This window comes from Vulpes vulpes, chromosome 12 (assembly GCF_048418805.1).
Source record: "Vulpes vulpes isolate BD-2025 chromosome 12, VulVul3, whole genome shotgun sequence".
NCBI lineage: Eukaryota > Metazoa > Chordata > Mammalia > Carnivora > Canidae > Vulpes > Vulpes vulpes.
In genome coordinates this window covers 87,701,193-87,722,928 of record NC_132791.1, presented here as the reverse complement: position 1 = coordinate 87,722,928, position 21,736 = coordinate 87,701,193, and positions in this window count along the sequence as shown.

The window sequence follows — 21,736 nt, the reverse complement described above, 5'->3', positions numbered from 1 at the left end:
AGAAAGAAGCCATCCTTTGTCCTGGTCTCTCCATCACAGGTTGAATTTGAATCATCTTAGACCACAGAAAAGGCCCTTGTGTGTCACAGCCATTGTGGTAGCTCATAGGACCCTGGTGTTGCTGTAGTGACCGGATGTGGCATGGGTAAAACCGGTTTTATCCATCTTTGCGCCCACTCCTGCCTCAGTTTCCTTGTCTTAGCAGAATAGTCTGGGGTCTATTGACCAAATGATACTACATTTGGTCCATGGGTGGTTGATTCAGGGAACACGGAGTGCATCATCTGAGCTCTGCAGGTGTATGTTTTCCTGTGCTTACCACCACATAGTGAACGTTGTTTGCTTCTTTTGTTGGTTCGGAGCCTCTAGACCTTTGTCCAGCTGATGACATGTTGCATAATTGCTCCTTAGCAAATTTGACATATAAAACCGGGCAGTTGGCTGACCAACAGACCCCGTCCACGCAGCGTGATGATAAACCCAAAAGAGATACCTTCCTGGGAGCCTACTAGGTGGTGTGTGGCTAGCATGGGATGGGTATGAATATGTCTACATGGAAAGTGATGCCACGTAACATGGTTTGTCGCCCCAGGACTTGACAAATGCCACACGAGCCCCATTCTGTCTTTGAGGCAAGGCATTTCACTTGCAGACATGGTCTTTCTTTTCCACTTCTTTATTTCATTCTCCCCGTGGGATCCCAGGCAGGCACACAGTTAGGTAACAAAGGACTATCAGGAAAACATCATCTAGGCAGGGTGTGTTTGTTTCCATGGTTCCTGAGAAGTTAGGGTGAAGGGAGGAGGGCAGAACTTGGCTCCTACAAGCAAATCTCTTCTTTTCTCCTTTCAATGCATGAACACGTACAGAATCCCTCTGGGCAAGGGAGACAGACCTCACTTAGTGGTTCATTTAGATTCTGCATGAGAAGAAGATATTGTTTTATTCTTCATGGTAAGAGGGGCTATTTCTTCAAATTGACCATTTCCCCTCCTCACTCTTTGCCGAAGCAGCCTGTTTACAATCTACTCTTCTAGATTATGGTACTTAGTAGAGACAAGTAGAGAGAAATTCAGACACTGAAAAGCTTCGAGACATCCCGCAGAGTTGGAATGCTTTTTACAAAGGGGGAAAAAAAAATCTGCAAATGTGTATGTACTTGCCTCTGCACCCGCAAGAGCCAGCTGGACAGCCCATAAACGGTTCCTATTCAGGAATAACAAAAGCCCATGTCAGAAGTCAAGGGACAGGAGGCTGAGAACTAATAATAATTTTGCACTTACACAGCAGTTTTCATCCGAAGACCTCAGAGTGCTTTATAAACATTAATTAAATTGCCCTGCAGCCCCGTGAGATGGCTGTGTATCACTATTTCCAATTTGCAGGGGGTGGAGGGAGGAGAGATGTATGCATGGAGTGAAGTTGGAACCGGGCCATGCTACAATGCACGTGGATTGTGGACTCAGAAAAAGCAGCGGGACCTTGTCCCCTATGAAGCCAAGGCTAGGGTCATGTGCCATGGTACCTGCTGGGCCGGGGAGGAGACAGTCTGGCAGCAGAGCAGCTTAGGACCACTCCCCAGCGGGAGCTTCCTTATGCACAAAGTTAACAGGCGGCCACCTGCCCTGGGCTTGAAGGGAGCCGGCACATGTTCATCACTGCATGCCGGACTGCTGTTACTATAGACTCATTCCTTTAGTGGCATTTGGGATGGCAGGTCGGGGTCACTAGAGGTGCTGACTATGCCTACCTTGCAGTATAGCCGGGACGGTGGTGTGATGAAGGATTATGATGCCCTGCAGAAAAATACCACGGTCAATTACCAATATTTGCCCTGCACATGGGAAAAAGTAGTAGTGGGTTGGATTGTGTCCCCCCACCCTACAAAGATACATTGAAGTCTGAGCCCCCAGCACATGTGCACAGGACCTTATTTGGAAATAGGGTCTTTGTAGATGTAATCAAGTTAGAATGAAGTCATATTAGATCAGAGTGGACCCTAAATCAAATGATGAGAAAAAGGACATTTGGACACAGACACAGAGGAGAAGGCTATACGAAGGTGGAGGCAGAGATTGGGGGCATGAGTCTAGGAGTCAAAGAAGGCCTAGGATTGCTGGCAACCACCAAAGCTAGAAAAGGCGAAGAAGGATTCTCCTATAGAGTCTTCAGAGGGAGTGTGGCACTGCCAACATCTTGATTTCAGACTTTGAGCCTCCAGAACCATCAGAGAATTTCTATTATTTTAAGCCACCCAGTTGGTTATAGCAGCTCTAAGAAATTAACCTGATAGTCTAAACACTGGAAGTTCCAAATGTAGCATCATAAAATGGTCATTTACTTAAAAACTCATTCCACCATTGTAATAAGTGAAGAAAGGTTTCTAGGAGAGATTGGGATATGATGGGGGGAGGTGAGGACGGGGGCGGGGGGGGGGACCTTGAAATGCCAGTGACAGTGACAGCACCGTGTCCTCTGACATGGCACACACTGATCGTTCTCAGCCTCTTAGATGTTTTGGCAGGTCAGTCCTATTATAATGTGTTGAATTGCAATTGTGCAAATGTGCTTAATGCATCCCATTTCCTAATCCGTATAAGGAAATGTGAGGAAAATCAAGCAATGCATCCAGAAGCCAGAACAAGTGTAGCAAGAAGGAAAAATAATCTACAGGAATTCAGATCCAAAGTCTGGGAAAATTAGTCTGGCGTGGCTGAGGTTGCTGACATTTAGGGCAAGAGACTAACTATTGCATTTGAGTTCAGTATTGCCCTTTTGGTGTTCATTTTTTAAAAAATGCAGAGTCCTAAGAGGGGCAACACTTAAAGCAATCCAATCATGCCAGGCTCCATACTGGCAAGAAAGAAATGGTCTTTGGAGTCAGACCGATGTGAGTTGGAATCCAGGCTCTGTCCTTTACTAGCTCTGTGGTATCAGGCAAGTCGGTTGACTTCTCTGTGTCTCGATTTACTCATCTGCTGAGTGGGTATAATGATATTCTCATAGGCTTGTTGTAAGAATTCAGTGAGTTGGTATTTTTTTCAAAACCTGCCATCTAAGGGCCCCTGGGTGGCTCAATTGGTTAAGCATCTGCCCTTAGCTCGGGCCATGATTCCAGGGTCCTGAGATCAAGCCCAGCATCAGGCTCCCTGCTCAGTGAGGAGTCTGCTTCTCCCTCTCCCTCTGCCCCTTCCCCCTGCTCATGCTCCTCTTCTCTCTCTCAAAATCTTAAAAATAAAACACTTGGCATGTAGTATGTGTAGTATATCAGTAGTGCTTGTGCATGTTCAGTAAGTGGCTCTCCTTCCTATGGAGAGTGGATGAAGAGGGGGAGGCAGGTTGGGGAGGGGCAGAGAGGGAGGTCGAGGGAGATCCCCTGGTCAACTGATCCTGAATAGCTGAGTCGGCCAGGGACTGTGGTTTGAGAAGTGGCTCCGTTCTCTGCTTGGCCTCAGATTGACCCTGCTCCCTAGGATTCTTCTTTTTTCCTTACCTAGCACCCCCCACCCCACCCCTGCCCCCAAAGAGCTGCTGGGAGTGAGAGCAGTAGCAGCCTGCCTGTAGTAGCCAGCCGTGGCCAATCGGGCTGCTTCCTTGTCTGCCTTTGCCATCAGAGGCAGGGCCCACATCCAGGGGCCTGGAGATGGGGAGCCACTGGAGGCAGCTCCAGCTGTCAATGGAGCCATTTTCACAGGCTGGGAGCTATGCAGTGCAAAGAAAAAAAATAGAAGGTGCTCCCATCAGATTGGGCCAAGGGAGAAACCAGCAAGCTTACCTCCTTGGATAGTGATCTCTGACACCCAGTTAAATGCATCAGCTCTAATTGACCCAAACTGAAACAATTTTTGCCAAGTGGCTGCTTATCTTTTCTTTCTTTTTTTTTTTTTTACAATGCTAACAAGTTTTGAGTATAACTTCTTATTTTCCCTCAGGCTCTATACAACCAAAGGAAATAGTATCAGCCTTGATAATGATAAAAAAAAGTATTTTTTAAAAAAACGTTTTTTTGTTTGTTTATGAAAGAGAGATGAGCAATTGGGGAGGAGGGGAAGCAGGGGAGAGAGAGAGAGAGAGAGAGAGAGAGAGAGAGAGAGAGAATCTCAAGCACATGGAGCCTGACAACGTGGGGCTTGATCCCACAACCCTGATATCATGACCTGAGCTGAAATCTGGAGTAGGATGCTCAGCTGACTGAGCCACGCAGGTGCCCCAATGATAAAAATATCTTTAATGTTGAGTTTCCGCCACCAAATATGGCTGGTATCCCAGACGCAGAACCAACTCCTTGTGGGTCCTGAGTGGTTCACCACTGCTCTTGGCCATCACCATGTTTTCCTCTTGGAAGGCCATGTTACTCTCGCTCTGCCACTGCTGGACTCATTCAGCAACTGCATCCCCTATACCTGCTGCTTACCTGTCGGAGGCCGACCGGTGCCATTTATGGCTGTTCCTCCTAGAGCTGCTGAGGCCAGGAAACTTGGAAAGGCTTCTCTTACCAATAAAAGCTCCCTAAATAAGTTAACTTCTTGAAATGTCTTTCCTCACTTCCTAGAACTGGGGTATTTTCCACCACCCTGGTGCTGTGTTCAGAAACATATTGTCCCTCTGCAATTATCCAAAGCCCGTGGTAGGGCCCAGACACTTGACAAAGACTCTCTCCTTTGACCAAACCTTAGCCAGGCTCCTCAGAGCCTTCTGCTGGACTAGACCCAGCCTTGGCTTCCCGTTCTATTCTTGTAGAATCTAGTTCGAGTAAAGTGATCAAAATCCTATGAAGTCAGCTTAGTAAAGATTCCCCACCCTTGCTGTCTGACTCCTCACTGATATCAGGGTGGCCTGTCTTCAGCAGAGATTCTGTGCAAGAATCCCTCCTATTGCTGAGGTCTCCTCTTAAAATTTTCCAACCACTGACCCCCACTCTGCTCCTTTGCTGCAAATCCTCACTAGTGCTTGTTAGAGGCAGGGTTGAGTCCAATCTCTCTCCTCTACTGCAAGGTCCACTGTACTAGCCCAGGTTGAATAAGGCCTGCCTTATCATCTTCAGCGGGTATCATACATAATTTTTTCTTGAACACACCAGAGTTGTTACTGCAGAAGGCCTGCCCTGCCCACATGGGGCATCAAATGCTGGGGCAGACTTTATCTCCCATCTTTAAGACTCTTAATCCCAGGGGTGCCTGGGTGGCTCAGTGGTTGAGCATCTGCCTTCAGCTCAGGGTGTGATCCCGAGATCCTAGGATCGAGTCCCACATCGGGCTCCCTGCATGGAGTCTACTTCTCCCTCTGCTTCTGTCTCTGCCTCTTTCTGTGTCTCTCATGAATAAATAAATAAAATCTTTAAAAGACTCTTAATCCCAGGAAGAGTCTGACCCATCAGACTTAAGGTCTCTCAATAATCTCCCCCAGGAGGCTTACTGAAGTTGGCTGCCACATATCGTAGATTTGGATGGGTATTTGTAATTCCAAATCATCTTTCTCACTGCCCTCAAGTGAGTCTGAGTTTTTTGTTTAAGAAAAGGTCTTCATACCACCTCACACCAGTCAGAATGGCTAAAATTAACAAGTCAGGAAACAATGTATGTTGGTGAGAATGTGGAGTAAGGGGAACCCTCTTGCACTGAATGCAAGCTGGTGCTGCCACCTTAGAAAACTGTATGGAGGTTCCTCAAAAAGTTAAAAATAGAGCTACCCTGTGACCCAGCAATTGTGATACTATGTATTTATCTCAAAGATGTAAATGTAGTGGTCTGAAGGGGCACCTGCACCCCAGTGTTTATAGCAACAATGTCCACAATAGCCAAACTATGGAAAGGGCCAAGATGTCCATTGACAGATGAATGGATAAAGAAAATGTGGTATACATACATACAGTGGAATATTACTCAGCCATCAGAAAGGATGAAATCTTACTATTTACATCATTGTGGATGGAACTGGAAGATATTATGTTTAGCAAAATAAGTCAATCAGAGAAAGACAATTACCATATGTTTTTACTCATATGAGGAATAAGAAACAGCACAGAGGATTATAGAGGAAGGGAGGGAAAATGGAATGGGAAGAAATCAGAGAGGGAGATAAACCATGAGAGACAACTACAGGAAACAAACTGAAGGTTGCTGAAGGGGGTCGGGTGGGGGGAAGGGATAACTGGGTGACAGGCACTAAGGAGGGCACGTGATGTAATGAGCACTGGGTGATATAAGCAACTGATGAATTACTGATCTCTACATCTAAAACTAATGATGTTCTTTATGTTGACTAATTGAATTTAAGTTAAAAAGAGAGAGGAGGTCCTCATATTTTAAGCTTAGGTATATTAAGGCTCTTGATTGTACTGGGGGTACTGTTAACATTCCCTAGGGTTCCTACACCATCCCTTCTGCGGGAGGAGGTAAGACCAGGTGTCCATGGGCAGCCTGGGTGGCTCAGCGGTTTAGTGGTTTAGCGCCTGCCTTCAGCCCAGGCGGGATCGAGTCCCACGTCAGGTTCCCTGCATGGAGTCTGCTTCTCCCTCTACCAGCCCATGAATAAATAAATAAAATCTTAAAAAAAAAAAGAGAGAGACCAGGTGTCCAGCCATCTCCTTGAGCCTCAGACCTGCATGCCCTTCATGACCTTCCTGATGACTCAGCTTAGAACTGTAGCTGACTGGCTGGGATGGGACTGCTTTCTTGGTTTCCCAGGTCCTAGGGACAAGATAGGGGCACAAAGGGACAAGGGAGAGGAAGAGATGTGGTTTGTTCTAGTTCCTCCTCCCTGCCTCCCTGCCTAACCTCATGCTGGCTGGGAATGTGATTCGAGAATCTGGGTATTTTTTTGCTCATGAAAATCCAATCCCATGGTCCCCAGTTCCCAAATGCCTGGTAAGGAGAGGGCCTTGAATGTGATGACAGGGAGCAAGAGTAACCCTGAGATTCTGGGCATTAAAAGGAGGAAGAGACAACAGAGGTTCTGTGACAAGTCTTTGTGAGAACAGGGGCTGGAGTACACACGTGAGGAGCACGGGCTTTGCGCCAGGCACTTCACATCCATTAGCTTTCCCTCACTTTATAGATTAGGTAACTGAACCTCAGAGAGGTTAAATCATGTCCCTGGGTCCCATAGCTCATGAGTGGAGCCAGGATTCAGACTTGGGTCTGCAGATCTATTTGACTTCCACACTCTGGCTCTTTCCATGAAACCCTACTCCTCCCACGGGGGGAAAATGTGTGTGCTCCTGGGAACAGGTACACAGCTCTGACACATCGACAAGCAAAGCCTGGCTGTCTCCCTCTGCTGCCCCTCCAAGCCACAGATCTGGTTACTGTTCATGAGCTTTCCAATAAAATATTTGTAATAATCTCTTAGGTGACAGAAGTGGCACCAGTCCACAGACATCTGGAAGGGCTCAGGACTGCCGTGACCACTGGTACCGGCTCCAAGCTCTGCCTATAGACCGCAGATGGTCTGAATCTGACACCTGAGCAGGGAAGGGCGTGCGTAAAATGGCAGCCAGGCCTGGGAAGTTTTCCTGAGATATGGCCATGAGTTATGTCCCTTTGGTAAGGCTGATCTGTGCAGCAAGCCCTTGGGGAGTAGATAACCCAGCCTGACAAGTGACCTTGACAGAATTACAGCAGTAATATTTTCAGTTGGTTGAGCCAGTCTTGGCCAATTTCTCTAGAGCGTTAGGTGCAAACATAAGTCTGCGAGTCCACATTGCACGTGCATGTGTCTGCCTCTTCCCCTTCGCTCTTTAAAGTATTTATCCTGTGGCTTGTACAAGCGACATCTTTCTCTTCCCTGGTGAGAATGAGAGTCTCCAGTCTTCCCTCCTCCCTCCACTGGGTGTGCAGCGAAGCAGTGCGGACAAGGATCTTGTTCCAGGCCCATTGAGCAGTGCTAGCATTTACTGACCTTCTGCACCAGTAATTCTGTCCTTCGGGGATTGAAATTGATTTTCCTCCTTTCTGTGTGTGAGCACAACCCGAGGGTACAGCTCTGTTACAAACGCTGATCTCAGGTGTGTATTTAAAGGTGAACAGCAACACTCTTGGAACAATAAATGAGAAGAGTTGTTTCAAGAATGCCCTCTATAACCTCTACAAATGAACAGGATGTGTGCTTACGTTTCCAAAGAGTAGCTTTTAATTTCTCCATGCCATTGTGTGTGTGTGTGTGTGTGTGTGTGTGTGTGTGTGCATGTGTGTAGGGATGGGTGGGGGTGGATGATGCTGGGAGAGAAGATATATTCCTGCCCACATGGCCAGGCTGAGAGTCAGGCAAGCAAGGTGCTTGTCTCTGTTATAAGATTTAAGGAGGTCTTTCAAAAAGTCAATACTCAAGCTACAATATTTTAATGTAATATATTTTTAAGAATAAAAATTAATGCAAAATGTACACAATAAGTAACACATCAAAACTTTATTTATTTATTTATTTATTTATTTATTTATTTATTTATACGTTTTATTTGTTTATTCATGAGAGACACAGAGAGAGGCAGAGACATAGGCAGAGAGAGAAGTAGGCTCCAGGCGGGAAGCCTGATGTGGGACTAGATCCCAGGACTCCGGGATAACGACCTGAGCCAAAGGCAGACGTTCAACCACTGAGCCACCCAGGTGTCCAACATATCAAAATTTTAAATATATAAACAATTGACGTTACTGATCTTCCTTTTTTTGCCTCAGTCTCCAATGTGACTCAGCACAGCACCTTTTCACAAACTTTTGGTCTGTCATTCATCATTGATTTTTTTCACATTAATTTTGATTTTTAAAATACCACATGAAGGCATTATTTATCTTGATTACTGAGTTTTCTAGCAGCACTTTAAATTTTGCATGCCAGATGAATGACCTCTTCCTGGTTCCAGCTCCCTTCAGGCATGGCTCGAATCAGAGGCAGGGCTGTTTTTGAGATCAGCTGAAGATACTTGCTGGCATCTATTTTCAGCCTCCAAACTGAAGAAGAGTGATTGCATTATTCCTCTAGGTGATAATTGTCTAAGGCAAGAATGGCATTCGGTTTTGGCATTTGCTTGGTCATAGCTAAAGTCCTCTCCAGTGCCAAGCAGGAGTTCATTGGAATTGGTTCTCTTGGGAGTAATGTCAATTCTCTATGTGGCATGGAAAGTCCAGGAACTCTCCAGGCCATGGAAGGATATAGTGAGGGTCTTGGTAGGTGCTCAGCTTTAATTTCGATGTCCAAGCCTTGCTGCTGATGTTTGTAGAGGAGCCTCAACCTCTTCTCCCAAGCTATGTAGCTCATGGCGTTGCTCAGCTGTGCACCCAGAACTCTTTGCCCACACATGTCATTGTCACTGGTGTGCTCACTGGCGAGAGGCTGTATGGGTATCACTTTGATCGATAGTTGCCCTTGAAGGACATGGCCTGAGGACTTCTGGTGCTTCTGGAAAATCCAGCTATTTCATAACTGTAAAGCTGACCTCCATTCCTCAGCTCTACTCTATTAGGGCATATTTCCTGGCAAACCCGTCTACCCCCAAATTAAGTGACATTTCCTGGCAAGGGATGGGCAAGCAGTTGAAAATATGACAGGAACTATTGCACTCAATCCCTTTTACTCCTCTACAATCAATGGCTCGGGCTGTTCTTGGATCTATTAACTGGTAAGTTTCAGGGGCGACATCGCGAGTTTGGAGTCCTGCCATTTGGAATAAGAGGTCAGTGAGAGGCTATCTGACTCTGGTTTTCTGTTTTAACTTTCCCACTGTATTCTTTCCTGTATCAAACCTGCTCTTTCCCCTCTTGTATACGTGCCTTCTTTGAGGTGTTGATATCATCATGTGTACCCAACCAAACATTCCCAACTTTAACTTTCACCATCTAGATCCTACTCGACTGCCAGAATGAACTCATTAAAATGGTGATGTGATCGGGTTGCTTTGCTTCTTAGAGCCCTCTGCAATTCCTTCTAGGCTAGAAGATGAGGTTCAAGTTCCCTATTTTGGCTCTGCCCACATCACTGTTCTCGTGGCTCACTGTTCTCCCCATTTGTCCAGTTGTAGCTCCTTCTGAACCCCCGGGTCTTAGCACACATCCTTCCCTCCTGTCACACTCCAGTTTCTTAGGGTAACTGCATGGCTGCCAACCTTCTCAGATTTGAGCAGCTGATGAGGTGGCAGTAGGGTCTCAGGGTTCAGCATGTGGGCTTTTACCCAATGCCTTGATGTCAGTAGGGTGCACTCCCTTGCCCTCCAACATACCCAGTGGTTTGGGTTTTGGAGCCTCTCAAATAAGACCCATGCACCACTTGGTGGGTGGGGATGGAGATCAATTGCCTGGCTGGACAAGCCAGTAGAACTGTCTGGGAGATCTTGCCTGTCATGACTTCCAGTCAATCCTTCCGTTTCTAGTCTCCTGCCTCCCTCCTGCCTTCAATGACACTCTAACTTCTGAATCTTTCTAAAATTCTAGAGAGTAGATCCTTGTTCATCCTTGACATCCCTTTTTGGAGACACTGAAGATAGGGTTTTCCTGGGCTTGCTAATACCTTTGATTGGACTTCGTTTTATTTATCTGTAAAATGATAAAAATTATACATCATGTTCAATTCCATTGAAGGAGTTGGATGAACTAAACCCTCAGGTGACTTCTCAGCCAGGATCATCTTCCGATTATTCAGGGAACTAATTGTGGGAATGTTGTGACATTTCTCTTTCTTTCCTAGTTGACTGTGGTCAGAGGGAAATCAGGCATTGTTGGCTCAAGGAAAGACTGGCCAATTAATGTACATTTGGTTTTAGATTAAAGCAAAAGGTTTATTGATTGTACATATCAATCTTTCTTTTTTTTTACAGTTCCTCATTTTACTAGACTTTTTGATTGATTGCCTGGCAGTGATAGTGTGGATAGCATTTTTTTTTTTTTGATAGCATGTTTTTTTAAGAGACTGTGTGAAAGGAAAGGGGCTCATGCTGGAGAAAAGCTTGAAAGGCCTCTTTACAGGGGCATGAGTGATGTCATCCTCTGGCTGGAGGAGTAACATAACACATAACCTGTGTCCCCTCTGTGACTTGGTGGGTAGTGGGGTGAGGTTCAGGGAGAGATGTTATTGGACCAATTTAATAGTTCATAGCCCTTCAAAAAAGACCAACTTTTCATTATGCTCTCCAAGAGTGGCTGTAACTTTTACTTAAGTGCACATCAGCCATAGGAGTCTGAAGTACATTACAACTCAATGTATGTACTGTTCGGTGTATGGGACATCACCCTGAATTGCTATGTGGGGAGCGATGTGTGGTCACTGCTGGCCACAGCCAGTTACTGGGCAGTGCTTTCCTGGCAAGCATGGATAGGATCTTAATGCTGCAATTATTTTGGAAGGGAAAATGAGCAGATGTGCCCCTCGCCTGACTCCCTGGCTGCCTTGGGACTCATTTGTACCTTCTATGGGGCTCTGATACCCTAAGGCACATAGTTGCTTTTGGTTAATTGTTATTACTGTGTGTAAGAAGAACTCTGGGTGAAACTGCCAAGGCTTCTGCTAGAGCCAGAAATGGAAAAATCTTTCAAACAGAAAATGAAGTTTAGTTTGGCATCCTAATAGATCATTAGCCAGAAAATGTATACTTGGCCTTGCCAGTAGGTTTGAGGAAGGGAATAGTGACTATGCAGAGTTTATAGGCTCTGCCATTTGAGGCTGGCCTCCTGTCCCATGGGACCCGTACAGCCCTGGATCTGGCTAAAGCTTTACTTCAGATCGGCACTCCTGCCCTGTTTCTTTGCTGTCAGGAGAAGGGTTGGTCTACCCCAGAGTCTCATTTACCCAGCATGAGCATTTGGCTCTGTTGGATATTACACTTGGTCTTTTCAAATCTTACTGCTTCCGTGGCTATGCCAGCTCCATCTGACTGGCCCTTACTCTCCTGCATGACTTGGCCTCACTTCTGCCTCCAGCTCCCCCTATACAGTTTGGGAAATTCAAACGATACTCTTATGATTTCTTCTCCTTTTCCTTCTCCTCCTCCTTTTTTTTCTTTTTAGACTTATTTATTTATTTTAGAGAATAAGAAAGAGACAGAGAGAGCATGAGATGGGGGAAAGGTAGAGGGAGAGGGAGAGAGAGAATCCTCAAGCAGACTCCACACTGAGTATGGAGCTCAAAGTCTCCATGTATGTATCCAGTATGTATCCAGTATGGGCTGGATCCCAGGATCCAGAGATCATGACCTGAGTGAAATCAAGAGTTGGACACTTAACAGAATGAGCCACCCAGGTCCCCAAGCTGTGATTTCTTCTAAAGTTGGAGTCTCTTCTTGACGAGCCTGTGCCTATAGAGGATTTTGTCTATTTTTGTTTGGTCTGTTGCATGGTTCCCACATAGGCAGTTTACCTAGTTTCTGATGTGGATCAATTTTATCCCATGTGCAAAGAAATGTACCAGTCTTTGGACATTCACAGCTGGGTTTGGAAGTGAGTTGATCTCACTGATGATGTATGGGTTACGCAGATTTACGTGATGAGCTCATCCAAGGACAGCCTCAAACCCCCATCCTTTCCAAGCTGTAACTGAAGGTTATCGTGTCTTGCAGTATTCTTCAACTTCAAGATTCACAGACCCAAATGAGGTGCAAAAATAAAAATAAAAAGTTCTGTTGAATTGACTCTGTATGTGAGGGAGGGTGAGCAGAAGCAGGGAAGGGCAGAGAGAGAGACACCAAGGTCTGGTGGATGGAGGAAACAGGGGCTGACAACTTGCGTGGGGGAAAAACAAGAATTCCAAGCAGACAGAACAGGCTGTTTCAAAATGGTTTCTGGGATCTTGCACTGGCATAGCTCACAGAGGAACCAAAAAAGGTGGACTGGGGCTTGACACACCTTTAGGGTCAAATATGTGGAGTCTGAACCCTGACCGTGCCAATCACTTACTTCAAGACTTGATTCCTTGCCTCAGTTTCTTATGTGTGGGTACCATAAAGACTAAACAGTCAGCCCTCATGATTGCTCCCTGGAACTTCTAGGAGTCTGTTTCCAAGTGAAGAGTGGGATGTGTGATAGCAGAGACCAAGGCTGTGTCCAGGACATAGTGATCTCTCCAACATAACTGGAGGGCAGGTGCTAGAAGTGGCCCAGATGCAGGAGGAAAGGTATCATTTGGTCAGGATCCAGAAGGGATAGAGCATAGGTGAGCATTAGGAGGAAAGAAATCCTTATCAGAGCTGGGCAGGCCAGTCTAAGGAGCACAGTCTGTGGTGCTCACTATATCTCTTAAAATGTGGCCCCAGAAACCCCTAGATTGTGCAACACCACAAATGAACTGTAATGTAAACTCTGGGTCTTGGGTGGTACTAATATGTCAACGTAGGTTCATTGATATTAGTCATCTTATCACTCTGGGGGCCGTTGGGAAGGGAAGAGGCAATGCGTGGGCGGGAGGGAGACCAGGGGGTGTATGGGAAATCTCTGTACCATCCCCCAAATTTGCTGCAAACTTAAAACTGCTCTAAGAAAGAAAAATCTTACTACATTAAACAAAATTATGACCCCAGGAACCAAGATCTACATGTAGATGGATATTAGCTAGTCAATGACGAACAGGCCATTATACTTGGATCTAGGCATTTAGACATTTATTAACACAACACATTTTCTTTTCTTTTTTGCAATCATTTTATGCTAGTGGCTCAAATTAGTTAGAGATTATTTGAATCTTTAGGTGAACATATAGTTAGGCCTCTTCTTTCTGATGTTGCAATTGTGTGTTTGATTTCAGTGATTCTAAATATGGTATTTTATATTCTGTTCCACCAAATCTAATCGTCTTTGATTTAGATTGTTACTCCAATTTGCCAAGCTCTTTTTGAGGTCTGTATTCAAATATGCTATATGTTGTTCCAAGCTTTCTGATAAATGCAGATTTGATACTCATGTTTGATATGCTCTTACTGGCAGAAAGTGTTGAAAAGATATGGCGAGGGACAATTTCTGTAGAATTCCATCAGTGATTTCTTTCCAGCTTAATATCAGCTCATTTCAATCAGCCAGAGGTTGATCATTCTAGCCAATGTGCCTGATACAGAAGCTATTTCTTCTTAGTGGCTTCTTAGTGGCTGTCATCCTGGCTCTACTGTCTTTTTTTTAAGGGTAACTCCCTTACCTAACCAACTTATGGAGTCTGGCTTTACCTCTGTCACTGCTCCCCCTTGCTGGCTCATCCTGACTCAGGAGCAGCCTTCTTATTATCTTTGGCTTAATGCAAAAAAGCTAGACCAATCTGAAATGACAAAAGTGAAAAGAATTATAAAATTTGTAATAGGTCTGGAAAGTGAAAGGATATCATCACGTTGAGTTGGGGCTGAGGTAGGCCAAAGCTTGCCTCTGCCTAGGGAGAGAGACAGATGAGGAAGAGGTCTGAAGGCTTCTTGTGTGTCTGGGATCACTCTGAGAAGGTCATAAAGGTGTGGACTCTTTCCTCCCAGAGAAATGTACAAATGAATTCATATATGACATTTGGCTTATAGTTTCAAGACATTTATATACCTTCTAAATTTTGGGGTAGTTAGTCTTAAAAAAGAACTCATAAATTTGGTTGGTACTGAGACAATGAAGAAGATGCACAGAGAGAAATGAGGTTGGAGAGAGACAGAGACCCCTGGACCTGCCTCATCTTCTAAGGTTCTGGTCACCTGACTTTTCCAATAAATCCCACTTTTCTTGAGATATATTGAGGGAGTCTCTGTTCTTGCAACTGAAGGTGCCTGACTTAAATAATGGGGTCATCAGGCAATCAGTCATGCAAGCCATACACCCTAGAGTCACATCTGCATCTCCAAACATCACTTTTCAAGGGCATCATGCCTGAGTCTCCATCCTTCTTACTGAGCTAATATTCCAGGGGCAAACCCATCTCTTCTCTAGCACTTATTGCCTATATCCTAATGATTTCTATGCTTCTTTTCCAAACTGTAGGCCAAGTATCCAACCACTTTTTTTTTTTTTTGCAGTTTTATACCTTTATTTGACAATCAGCGATTAGTTCTCATCCACATTAACAGTCTGTAGATTTTTGAAAGTGGTGACTGGTACGTAGGTAACCAGCATGTAGAGCTTATTTGGTGAAACTTCATCCTCCTTACGTTTTCTGGACAACTGCATGTGGATATGCTTTGGAACATTCCTTATTCCTTTGGCCCAGACAGCTTTGTTGAGCCTGGTGTCAATGTGCACATCTGGAATTCCCATCTCCTTCATGGCAAATTTCCGGATCTCTTTGAGTGTCCGAGGGGCACACTTCTTGAAACCCACTCCATGGATACGTTTGTGAACGTTAATGGTGTATTCTCTGGTCACTACCTGGTTGATGGCAGAACGGCCCTTCTTCTTCTCACCACCCTTCTTTGCGGGAGCCATTCTGCCGGGCCCTAGTTGGAAAGGAAGACCCAACCACTTCTTAAACATTTCTACCTGTGTGCCTCATAAATAGTGCAAATGTAACCTCAGAACCAAACTCATACTGTTTCACAATAAAGAAACAGAAAGTGAAAACAGAAGGAAGGCATACACAATTGCTCTTCTTTAAATAGGCTTTGTCTTTTTTTCTCATTTGTCAACAGTATCCATTCTAAGAAGCATCCCTAACACTCTTCCCTCATCTGACCTCAATTGAACCCATCATTACAGCTTGCTGATTCTATCCTCTGAAAAGTTCCCACACCGGTGTGTTTCTTTCACCCTTGCACCATGACTCTACTCTGCCTTCTTCATCCACCACCTGGATGAGGTTTGTTGTAAAATAAAAGTCTGATCTGTCTCCCTGTCTCCAATCTTGACCACTGTGAGCTGTCCTTCAGCTGCAGCCACACAGTCAGTCTTAGTGACAAATGTAAGAAACGCCTACTTGAAGCTCTTTGGCGGTTCCACATAAGCTATGAGGTCAAGTCCACACGTCCTACAGGGCACAGTGGTCCCCACGATGTCTCCCGCCTATTGTTAGCGTATCTCCTGCCCCTCCCTGTGTGTCACTTCATACTCCGGCCAGCTGGCTTGCTTCCACTTCCAGTGACTCTTTTGGGCGTGACCTTCCCTAGCTGAAGGTCTCTTCTAGGCTACTCTTCTGCTAAATTTCTTTTGGGGGTCTCATATATAGATATACAGACATGCAAAATTACTGGTGCTTTCATAAAGAAATTGAGAAGAATTGCACATATAAGCCAAACATCATAAAATTCCATTTAAAAATATATAGCATGCTAAGCATATCTAATATCTACTACATTAGGTCTCCAGCATCCTTTTTTTGGTGATCTCTTCATGGCTCTTTTCTGCTCCCAGTGACTTTACTCTGCAACCTCTGCAGCCATGCTCACTTCAGCCTTTGCTGGCTCTTCTATTTCTATCCGTCCATCATAGCTTCCTCCTTTCCTTCCTTCCTGCCTTCCTTCCTTCTTTTCTTAAATAGAGACAATGATGATTCTTATTTAGATTTTCCAACTAGCATCCTTCCACTTAGCTCTACATCAGCAAAAGCAATATTTTTCTAGTAATTGACCTTCATTGGAAGGCAAGGCCAATCTGCAATATATGAATTTTAAGTAACATGTGAATTTTTAAAAAAATCATATGAATTTTTAAATAACATTTTTCCTAGTTATTAAAGTAATTTTTTGCTCATTGAGGAAATATTAGAAATTACAAAGGAGTATAAAGAAGAGCATAACAACTACCTCATCATTAACTACCATATATAGAACATCTTTCTCTGTCTGTTTGGTTTAGCTAGGATCCCCACAAGTAACCAATTTAGGCTGAAATCAAGCCTAAATTGCAAAAAAATTCTGAAGAAAATTGGAATTTTCTTTTAATGAAAACAAACCACTGCAACCAGTGAACCCATAGGTATTCACTTTCAGGAAATGACTGATTTTAGGGCCTCTGGGTAGCTCAGTTAAGCATCCGACTCTTGATCTCAGCTTAGGTCTTGATTTTGGGTTGTGAGTTCAAGCCCCACATTGGGCTCCAAGCTGGGTGTGGAGGCTACTTTAAAAAATGATTAATTTAATATTTGAATTATATTTGGTTGAATATTTGAACGACGTGGCTCAGAATTCTAGCAGTATAAAAACTTAGTGTGGTTTTTAGATAGGTCTTTCCTCCCATCAAAAGATAGAATCTGATTCCTCTCTCCTTGAATATAAATTGGCCTTAGTGACCTGATTTTTTTGAAGGTCCATCCAGAGATTTTTATGCATTTGAATAAAATGTAAATATGTATTTCCCCTCCTCTTCTTTACACATCGTTTCACACTTGAATTTTTTTCAACCATCAGTACAGTTTGGAGATCTTTCATTCTTTTTTACAGTTGAATAATATTGCCTTGTCTGGGTCCCTTTTTAATAGACATTTAGGAAGTCTCCAATCTTTTGCTCCTACAACGTTGTGACAAATAATCTTGTATATACATCACTTTGCATATATGTGGGTATAACTGTAGGATAAAGGTCTTGGAATGGAATTGCTGGGTCAAAGGAGAGGCACATTTGTAATTCTAATAGATACTGCCATCCTGACCTTTGTAGCCTTCCAATTTATTCCCCTCCAGTGATAAATGAGTCCCCTATACTTCAGGCCTTACCAACTCTGGACATTATTGGACTTTTGGATCTTTGCCAATCTGACTGACAAAAAAATAGTATCTCAGGGCAGTTTTAAAGATTTTATTTATTTATTTGACTGAGAGAGAGAGAGAGAGAGTGCACAAGCAGGGGGAGCGGGAGAGGGAGAGGTGAGAAGCAGGTTTCTGGCTACTTCCCAGACCTTGAGCTCATGCCCTGAGCTGAAGGCAGATGCTCAACCACTGAGCCACCCAGGAGTCCTGAAGAGTCTTTTTGTATTTACTTTTCTGTGAACTGCTTATATCCTTTGCCCACTTTTGAATGACTTGATCGTCTTTTTAAAAATTAATTTGAACTGGGGATCCCTGGGTGGCACAGTGGTTTGGCGCCTGCCTTTGGCCCAGGGCGTGATCCTGGAGACCCGGGATCGAATCCCACATCGGGCTCCCAGTGTATGGAGCCTGCTTCTCCCTCTGCCTGTGTCTCTGCCTCTCTCTCTCTCTCTCTCTCTCTCTCTGTGTGTGTGTGTGTGAGTGACTATCATAAATAAATAAAAATTTAAGAAGGAAAAAAAAAAGAAAAAAAATTAATTTGAACTTATCTATCAGGGAAACTGAGATTTTGTCTACGGTGGAGGAAGTAAAAGTTTTCCTGATTTGCTGTTTGTCTTTTTGACTTTGCTCATAACATTTATTGCATGGAGAAGTTTTATTTTGTTTTTTCCATAGTGGAATGTATTATCTTTCTTTTTTTTTTTTTATGGGCCTTGAATCTTATGTCACAGTTGGAAAAATCTTTCTTATTCTAAAGTCACTAAATAATTCCCTTAAACTTTTTCCTACCACTTTGGGGTTTCGATTTTCTACATCTGGAATTTATCCAGTATAAGGTATGAGGTATTGATCCAACTTTACTTCTTCAAGATGGCTTCTGTGTGACTTCAACACGATTGATCAAGTAATCCACTTTCTCCTCACTCACTGGAAATGTCACCTATGGATGCATTTTTATTTATTTCTACATTTTCTATTTTGTTCCATTGATGTGTCTGTCTGTTTTGAGGTAGTCTCATACTTTTTCTTTGTTATTGTCTTGGAATAGGTTTTTATATCTGGCATATGTATTCTCCATTCACTGCTCTTTTTATTCATAGTTTTCCAGATATATCTTGTTTATGTGTCACTGTGAAATTTTGAATCATCATATCTGCATTTTTAGAAGTGATACCTGAAGTGAATGTGTACCAATACCCTTAAAACTTTGATGATATGACCACCGTCTTTCAAAGTTCTTATCTCTTTCACGCTCGATCTTAAATGGTTCTTACTATTTGGTCAGAGGCATTTTTCAGGGACACAACTTTCTCTACCTTCTGAAAATGAAATTATTAGCAAAATAAATCAAAGAAACCGTGCAGCTAGTGTACTGTCTTTAACACCTATCTGGAGAGTTTAAATCCATCACTAGTAATGGGCAGATTTTAGGAAAGCATTAGTGGTGTCCTCTATCCAGTAGGGCAGTCTGCAGCATAGCATAGAGTCTCTACCTGCACACTCTCCTCTGATCTCTCCCTTCATATACATGGATTTCCATATTCATTTATTCATTAGCTATTTTGGGGGAAGCCACTATGTGCTAGGCACTGTTCTAGAACATGGCAATGCAGTAGTGTACTAAAAAATTGCTGCCTTTGTGGATTGTGGAATTTACGTTCTAGAAAGCTTATGGGCACATATACATACAAAAACACAAGTAAAAAATAAAATTGTACTACCAAACCCAAGTCAAGAGTTCCTGACCAATGTCCCAGACACCTGTTGTTTTTGGTAACTCGGACTTCCTAGTGTCTTGTTTTGATAGCAGCATTCTGGCTCTCCTTTGGGGAACCATCCTTCCCACCTCTGGCTATCTAGGAGCCAACAACAGTGCTTCAAACTCTTGAGCTTTGTGAATAGTTCAGGCATATGTAACATATTAAACAGGAAGAATGAGGGACCAGGACTTTTTCTGGAATCATTGAATAACAGGAATTATTTACACTGGGTTTGAAGGTCATAGAAGGCAAACTGTTCTTTCTGTGGCTATCTCAATCACCTTCCAGAGTAGAAATTTTTTAAAGAATGAAGACAACACAGAAGAAAGCCAGACCAAGACAGTTTACACCTATTTTACTGACTGAACTCCTTGATCCACCTTGTTTGTTTATTTTAGAAAGGGAGAGGGAGGGGGCAGAAGGAGAGGGAAGATTTTTTTTTTAAAAAATTCATTTTACTTGAATTCAATTAACATATAGTGTATTATTAGTTTCAGAGGTAGAGTTCAGTGATTCATCAGTTACATGTAACATCCAGTGCTCATTACATTCTGTGCCTCCTCAATGCCTATCACCCAGTCACCCTATCCCCCCACCCACTGTCCATCCAGAAACCCTGTTTGTTTCCTGTAGTTAAGAGTGAGAAAGAGAATCTTAAGCAGACTCCATGCCCACTACAGAGTCCCATGTGCGGCTCAATCTCACGACCCTGAGATCATGACCTGAACCAAAACCAAGAGTCAGGCTCTCAACTGAGCCACCCAGGGACCTAGATTCACCTCGTTTAAAACCAGATCTAAGGGATCCCTGGGTGGCTCAGCGGTTTCGCGCCTGCCTTTGGCCCAGGGCACGATCCTGGAGTCCCGGGATCAAGTCCCACGTCAGGCTCCCAGCATGGAGCCTGTTTCTCCCTGTGCCTCTGCCTCTCTCTCTCTCTCTCTCTCTCTCTCTATCATAAAGAAATAAAAATAAATCTTTAAAAAAAAATGAAAGACCAATCTTTAAAAAAAATAAAAATAAAACCAGATCTACCCCTAGACTTTTTAGTTCTATGAGCCACCGATTCAGTTGAACCCATGAGATCACATTTATTTCATATTCTTAGAATTTTATCTTATGACTCTTACTCTGGTTTCTGGCATATGAACTGTGAAGCTATAAGCATTGTTTTAAATGTTCTTCTTCTCTATTCTTTCCTGAGAATACTTGGGGGCCCATTTTACTACTCTTTGTTCATTCTGTGTCCTGTTTTAGCTGTGCCACCAAAACTAAACCAAGATTGGGAGAGGACTGCCTTGAAGGACTCTGTCCAAATTTGGGTGTTTCTAGGGCTATATTGGGCACGGTGGTCATTCCCTGATGATCTGTCTGGGTGGCCATGATGAAGGAAGAGTACGAAAGCAGTAGCCAGAAAACCAAGCCATGGCTGAGAGCTGGCTGTTGGCTATTCAGTGAATGGAAGTAGGAGAACCAGCCAGAGAGGAAGATGAAAGGCATCTTCCATCAAAGGATGGAAATGAGGCAGCCAAGCCTGGAATGGAAGTAGGGCATAAGCAAGTGAAACGGATAGGACCTCAGTCTATGAACTCTGAGCACTCGGCAGGTGTTCTGTGATGGAGTGAGCATTTGAAAGGAGCAAACTTGGCTGGGCAATGACATAGTGCTTGTCTGAGTTTTTCTCTTTTCTGCACTTGAGTATCATTTAAAGTTATCTTGAACACATTATCACCTCTTGCTAACTAGATGAGTCTGATATTTAACAGGATAAACACTACTTTTTCCAAAAGCCTATCATTTTAGTCCAACAGACTATGATCCAGAAGACTAAGCTGAGTTCCTCAGGAGAATCCATTAGTACTCAACTGGATATTACTCCCCAGGTAGGCAGCTGGAATTGTGTTGTGGCATTTGTTGGTTGTCACTGTGACTGCAGGGTCACAAAACTGGTGTTTGATGGGCAGCAAGCAGGACTGCACTGTTGGTCTAAAAAGTAAATATTGTACCGTCCTGAGTGAAAACTATGTTCACCCTCAAATGGAGAACTCTGAGTATACTCTAGACAGTAACTTCAACTGTTTACTTCTTAAAGGCTCCTTTACTCGCAGTCATGGATTTCAGTGGAAGGAATGCTGAAAACACTGCCTCTACCCCAAACTCAAGCTTGCCTCTCCTGTGGATGTTATCTGTTTACATCTGAATCAGATACGCTGGGTAGCTCTCAGGATGTCTGGGGAATGCTGAAAAGGTGCCCATCATGTTTCCTTTACTTCCCATTGGCTGTGCTATGTGTACCCACAGCTGCCCCCACCCCTAGTTGGAGAGATTCCAACTACCACGATGAGTCTCTTCCTTCCAGGTTTAT